We start from the raw sequence: 7,419 nt of genomic DNA, 5'->3' as shown, positions 1-7,419 counted from the left end.
CCCAGGTTTAATGTTTTTTTAATGTTTTTTTAATGATGCTACAAAGAAAATAGGCCATATTTATTCCCATCTCTCAATCACACACACACACACACACTCCACAATTAAATTGGTCAGAGACCCTTGAGGCATTTGGAGCTTCCTCGACAACTAACCCGGGATCTACTTTAACAAATAAAGCCTTCTGCAGCTATTATGCATGAATGTATAGACACTTATAGACACGAGGAGGAACTCTAAAGTACAAATTAAGCAAATGCTATGCTGAGCTGTAGATTGAGCTATTGAATGGATAATTTATGATGGTGAGGAATAAGATGCACACTTTTACAAAGCAGTGCAGTAATGACAGTATGCCACCAAAAACACCGTAATCCTGTGAAATGTTTCTCCTCTATTTGCTCTGTTATCTCTTGGCAAAATTAGCTTCTCCTCAACTTTTCATTTATATCTGTCTTTTCAGGGCTTTTCATGACCAGTGACTGTGAAAATACACTCACAGACTCCTAACTCTCCCCTAGTAAATGCATGAAATATACTCTATACCTTTGTCACTTGCCCCTTCGCCTCTTAGCGGTGCAACAGTGTCATGTGACACCACCACAGCCGGCAAGAGCAGTAGCTGCACTCAATCTTCCTTGTAAGACACACTTTAGAGATTAGCAGGAATTCTCTGAAAGATCTTACTGGCAGATCAGCTGCTTTCACTTATTTATTTAAAATCGGTCTTTGATTTCACAGGTAGAAAAAGAAAAAAATAATCTTCTCATTTCTACACCCCCACCTCAAAATCTACTTTCTGAAATAATTAATTCATCATCAGGTTCCTAACTGATTATGATAACACTGATTCACCCGATGGCTACGTATGTGGTAACATACTAAGACTGAAAGGCTACAGCTGCAGCATTGTTCTTGTAATGCACAGAGCTATAGCACTATACAAAATGAGGACATTTTTTCTTGTTGTTGTTGCTTCCTATCGTACATAGACAAGCAAGATGCAAAGCTTTGATTTATGCTTCGTTGTGGAGAGAGAATGCGTTCCGGATAAGGGTGAACCAATGTGTTTGGCTGGGGTGGCTTTGTTACTTTATCCAAATCTAATACAGAGCAGAAGCTGAACAGAACAGCTTCCACACATCAGGGAAAATGTCTGACATCAAATTTGTTTTTCCCTTTACTCTGTAGCCTGATAAAATAATATAGGATGTGTGGAATGCATCTTTGCCTGGAGAAAAGCTAGGTCATTATTAAAGCATTATTATAAGCCAGTCAGTGTGTGCAGTTTTCAATTGCATATAGAAGTGGCTATTTGGTTTGGAAAGTGTTTAAATAAGAGGCCACCGTGCACATTACAAACTACACTCAGCAGACACTTTTTGTTTTTCTTTTTGGGGTATACTTTGCTAGTAACAAGTTAACTTTACTAACTGCCTTAATTCTTCATAGCACAGATTCAACAAGGTGATGGAAACACTCCTCTCAGATCACACAGCTGCTTAAGGTTTGTCTGTTACACAACCAGTGATGTGATTTTCTCGGTCCACCACATCCCAAAGGTACTGGTTTGAGATCTGGTGATGGTGGAGGCCATTAGAGACCATTACAGTGAAATCTTTTTCGTGTTCAAAAAAACAGTTTGAGATGATCTGAGCTTTGTGACATGGCATGTTATCCTGCTGGAAGCAACCATCTCTGAGTGGTCAGCAACAATGCTCAGGTGGGCTGTGGTGTTTAATGATGCTCACTTGGTACTATGGGGCCCAAAGTGTGCCAAAAAAAATCCTCACCAGCAGCAGCAGCCTGAACCGTTGATACAAGGCAGGATGAACCCATGCTTTCATGCTGTTATTTGGGTTACTGTTGCCTCCCTGTCAGCTCGAAGCAGTCTGGCAATTCTCCTCTGACCTCTGGCATCAACATGACATTTTCTCCCAGACAACTGCTGCTCGCTGGATATTTTCTCTTTTTCAGGCCATTCTCTGTAAACCTTAAAAATAAATGTGCCAGTCTGTGCCAGAACTGCAGCAGATCATCCGGGACCATGCCTACATGCCTAAATGCAGATATATGTATTAACAAGCTGTTTAATACACCTAACAAAGGGTGTCAGATATATACAGGTACTTGCTAAACTCAATGCATACTGCTTGATACCATGCAGACCTAACATTGTCTGCTATAAATTGTAATGATCTGGAAATGCTGACCACAGATTTGTCTAAAAAAAAAAAAAGAAAGAGAGAGAGAGAGAGAGACATTTACAAAGTCAGTTTTTTAAAGTTCATAATATCAATCAGCTCAAATTCATAACATTATTTTCCGATTTCCATATTTCCTGACTCTCAAGTAAGAACCTTTGCAACTGGTGAGTAAAAAAAAAAAGAAATCATTAATCTTTCATGTCATGTGAAGGCATTTGCAACAAAGGATTTATTCATGTAGAAAACCTGAGAATGAATACTGAAAACCAGTATTTAATCTGCATAATTGTACCCAGCACTGTCCAGCCTTGCATGCATAAAAGGGAACTTTAACATTTAACATGTAAAACGCAATCAGAACACATTTATAACTAACAGCCGGGGCATAGATACCTCATTAAGTATTATCCTAATTACCCATCTCAGTGATGTCTGTAGTTGCTTTCAGCACCTTTCATTTTCTTTTTGTTACCCAAAGTCTTTGATTGGCCGGTCTACAGACTCCACGGTATGCCACATACAAGATGAAACGAATAGTTATGTCTATAACTTCTGTTCCCTGAAGGAGAGGAACGAGGTACAACACATAAGTATGGGATATCACGCCCTTGCGTGTCCTGGCTGAAGAAACCTTTATTGACACCTTTAAGGCAGATGACGTGTGATGACACGCGCACGGCCCCGCCTGCACATATAGTCGCTGTCATCACAGTCATCCCTCAGTTCGATAGCCGCTCTTCACCGAGCCAAACTGCTCAGTGGGGCCACCTTGTGTTGTACCTCGTTCCTCTCCTTCAGGGAACAGAAGTTATAGACATAACTATTCGTTCCCTTTCAGTCGATTCACTCGGTACAACACATAGGTATGGGACATATATACACACGCCCCACAGAGCAGCCACCGAACCGGAATCGGACCACCACATCCTTAGTGAGCGGTAGACCCAGCAGAAAGGACAGCATGAGCCACCGAAGGGGCTGTAAAGTCCAACCGATAAAATCGCACAAAAGTGTGCGGTGATGCCCAACTAGCTGCCGCACAAATATCAGCTACAGGCACCCCTTTAAAAAGAGCCCATGAGGTTGCCATCCCCCCTGGTGGAATGAACTCTCACCCCCTGGGGCAAAGCAAGACCTTTGGTGCCGTATGCCAGTGAGATAGCTTCTATAATCCAGTGGGACAGCCTCTGTTTAGACAGAGCTCTACCTCTATTTGGATTAGCGAAGCAGACAAACAGCTGGTCACATAAACACACATTCTTAGTGCGCTCAATGTAGGTGCGTAGCACATGCACTGGACAAAGAGAATGCATCCTCCTCTGCTCCTCAGATGCAAAAGGAGGGGAGCAAAAGCTCTGCAATCAAATTCCATTGAGCTATAAGATGATCTTGGGAAAATAGGCAGCATTTGGACACAATACGACCTTGTGGCCATCAGGAGAGAACTGTGTGCAGGAGGGATGCACAGACAGCGCATGAAGGTCACCCACTTGCTTTGCCGAAGCCAAAGCGAGAAGTAATGCAGTCTTATATGAAAGAAATTTCATATCCACAGACTCAATGGGTTCAAACGGGGGGCTACAAAGGGCCTCCAGCACCAAAGACAAGTCCCAAGCAGGGACACTGGACTTAAGCGCGGGTCTCAGCCGGCGAACCCCTTTCAGAAAATGTATGGCAAGGGGATGTGCACCTGGTGTCACCCCGTCAAAGCCAATATGACAAGCAGATATAGCAGATATAGCTGCTAAATAAACCTTAATCGTCGAAAATAAAGGCCCTTATCCAGCAGCTCCTGCAGGAATGTCAAAACATAGAGCACTGAAATGGGAGAGTGTGGCGGTCCTGGCACCATTGCTCGAAGGCTCGCCATTTGTAAGCGTACAAGCCTTTAGTAGATGAGGCCCTAGCGCTCTGAATTGTCGCTATCACAATAGGTGGCAAACCCTTAGCAATCAAGTTTAACCTCTCAGCAGGTAAGCATGAAGGCGCCACAGATCCGGGCGCGGATGAACCACTTCTCCTCCTGCCTGAGAGAGGAGGTCCCTGCGGAGAGGAAGCTGCCAAGGACTCGCTCCTAGCAGGCTGATTATCTCTGCATACCACGACCTTGTGGGCCACCAAGGGGCCACTAGAATCAGAGAGAGGGAATGCCGACGCACTCTCTCTAGAACTGGAGATATCATTTCCACTGGGGGAAATGCATACAAGAGCACGTCTGGCCATTGGTGCGCTAGCGCGTCCAAGCCCAAGGGTGCATCGTGGTCGATTATGGAGAAGAACAGGGGGCAGTGAGTATTTACCCTGGAAGCAAAAAGATCTATTTGTGCCTTGCCAAATAGATCCCAAATCTGAGCCACTATTAAAGGGTGTAACCTCCATTCTCTCACCAGAGGACCCCCCCTGGAGAGAAGGTCCGGCCCCAGGTTCAGGTGGCCCGGGACATGGGTGGCTCTTAGAGACAGAAAATGAACACTGCACCATAACAGCAGAGAGCGAGACAGCTTCAACAGGGGAAGAGAGCATGTTCCTCCCTGCCTGTTTATGTAAGACACCACTGTTGAATTGTCCGTCCTGACTAAGACATGCTGGCCCTCCACGACTGGACGGAAAATTTTTAGAGCTAAGAACACTGCTAACAGCTCTAAGTGGTTGATGTGCAGCTGGCGCTGGGCTGCGGACCAGATCCCTCTCACTGATGCACCCTCGCACAGCGCTCCCCACCCTCTTAGGGAAGCATCTGTGGACACCACCTTGCGAAACAACACCCTCCCAATCCGAGAGCCCTGATGCAGCAGCCTGGGCTCCCTGCAAGGACGGAGAGCTAGCATGCAAGACGCGGTTAGTGGCAGCCTCCTCCGGAGGTGACGTGATGCACACAGGTGGTGAGAGAGAGTCCAGCGTTGAAACGCTCTCATTTTTAACAGTCCAAGTGGCACTACGGCGATCATAGATGCCATCATGCCCAACAAGCGTAATATCGTCTGGAAACGCAGTCTGCGTCCAAGCTGAAACTGAGCAAGGCAGCGATGAAACGCGGCCACTCTGTGCTCCGAGAAACGCGCGCGGCTGGAAAGCAAGCATATTTCCAAACCGAGGAAAGAAATCTGCTGACTCGGGATTAGCGAGCTCTTTAGAAAGTTCACAGAGAACCCCAGGGTCTGAATGTGTGACAGAACCAGTGACAGCTGTGTCTCCGCCTGCTCTCTGGAGCAAGCTACGAGAGCCCAGTCATCTAGGTAGGCTAAGATGCGGATGCCTCTCTCTCTGAGGGGCGCTAGCGCTGCTTCTGCACATTTCGCAAAGGTGCGAGGAGCGAGCGACAACCCGAACGGCAGCACTAGGTATTCATAGGCTACGCCCTCGAATGCAAACCTCAGAAACTGCCTGTGTTTCGGGTGTATAGCCACATGAAAATAAGCATCTGTTAGATCGATTGTTGCAAACCAATCTCCCGGGCCGACTGCATTCAAGAGCTGTCTGAGTGTTAGCATCTTGAACCTGTACGTTCGTAGATACGTGTTCAAGACTCGCAGGTCGAGGATGGGACGAAGCCCTCCCCCTTTTTTTGGAACAACAAAATAACGGCTGTACCAACCTTTGTCTGTCTCCGAAGTGGGGACCACTTCGCGCTCTTGCTCTTTTCTGCAATAGCGCCTTTATTTCTTCTCTGAGTATCATGGCCGCCTCGGTGCTGACAGTCGTGTTTACGACTCTTTGGAAACGAGGCGACTTGACCCGGAACTGCAACCGGTAACCCATGGCAACGGTTCGCAGCACCCATGGAGAGGGGGAAGTGAGCAGCCAGCCGGTTGACCTCTACGCCACTACTGTCGAAGCCATCCCTCTGCCCAGGGAGAGTGCTGCACAGCAGGACGCACGGAGGATGTAATCTGTGGCGACTCTGACCTCGTTAAGAAGAGGTGCCAGCGGGCTGTCATCAGGAACCAGTGATCCGAGCTCCGCCAGGCACATCGACTGGTATGTCTGGAGCATGGTGACGGAGCTCATGGCGTGAGCAGTGCCGGCCTGAGCCCGATAAATCTTCTCCAGCTGCGAAGCAGAGAATCTGCAGTGCTTGGACGTCAGAGTTGCGGGGCCGCCGTCACCATGGTTATGGGAAGGGGCCAGATAAGCAGCCAGAGACGGCTCCATAGGGGGTGGGTTAACTAAGCCAGCCCCCTCGGCGCCGTCCAATTCCATGTACTGTCCATAGCCGGGCACAGTGACGCGGGTAGACAGAGGTTTGTCCCATGATGCTGTTAGCTCGCAGACAAAGTCTGGGAACATGGGAAGGCAGTTTTTAACACCAACAGAGGCAGTTAAGCTAAGTTCAAGTCGGCAGACAACGGAGCTAAATAGCAGCAGCTAGCTAGCCCAACTTAGCAGAGGTGTTTTCAGCAAGGTGAAGAGCGTAAGAACTGAAGGATGATTGTGATGACAGCGGCTATATGTGCAGGCGGGGCCGTGCGCGTGTCATCACATGTCATCTGCCTTAAAGGCGTGAATAAAGGTTTCTTCAGCCAGGACATGCGAGGGCGTGATATCCCATACTTATGTGTTGTACCGATTGAATCGACTGAAAGGGAACTTTTGCATTTTGTTCTTCTGTGAGGAACTCTTACCTGGCCCACTATTCTTTAACTTTTAAAAAGAATCTATGTGGGCCTCAGCTGTAGACCGTGTATTATTATCCTGAAGAACTGATTGCAAGTAAAAAGAACTATTTAAAGCCCTGCTGTAGACTGGTGGTCTGTCTACAGTGTACCCTGCATTTCGCACAATGACAGCTGACCATGAATTGGATAAGAAATTTGGTGGATGGATGGAAGAATTGATTTGATTCCCTGTGATATTTTTTCAAAGTCCAAAGGAAGCAATAAAATGAATGTATGGACTGTGAGACAGCAGCAGTTATGTTTTGTCTGTAGATCCACCCGTGCTCTCCTTTTATGTCTCAAAGTCAAAACTTGGCAACCAAACATCATAACTACTCAATAAATTGCTGTCCAGCCTGCAGTAGGCCTTGTGTATCACGTCTAAGCATTCAGACGACAGCTTTGAAACGCTTATGGTGCAGTTTCTCTGGAGTGATCTGCTTGCACATGCAAGCCACAATCTCAGCGTAGCAGCGGCTGACTGGGTAAAGTGTGGAAATAATTGTCTGTCGTTGCTTGTTGGCTGCTTTGACGTCTGCTCAATCCCTTCGCGGGGC

At 46.8% G+C, this 7,419-nt stretch overlaps 1 pseudogene; it reads right to left on the bottom strand.

Annotated features, from left to right (window-relative positions):
* Nucleotides 1-4,165: 4,165 nt before the first annotated feature.
* On the bottom strand, nucleotides 4,166-6,494 carry LOC135933551 (uncharacterized; annotated as a pseudogene).
* Between the last annotated feature and the right edge of the window lie 925 nt (nucleotides 6,495-7,419).

Source organism: Pelmatolapia mariae, linkage group LG9 (genome assembly GCF_036321145.2).
Source record: "Pelmatolapia mariae isolate MD_Pm_ZW linkage group LG9, Pm_UMD_F_2, whole genome shotgun sequence".
NCBI lineage: Eukaryota > Metazoa > Chordata > Actinopteri > Cichliformes > Cichlidae > Pelmatolapia > Pelmatolapia mariae.
Note: the sequence above shows the minus strand (reverse complement) of the source record. Positions and strands in the feature narration are given on the sequence as shown.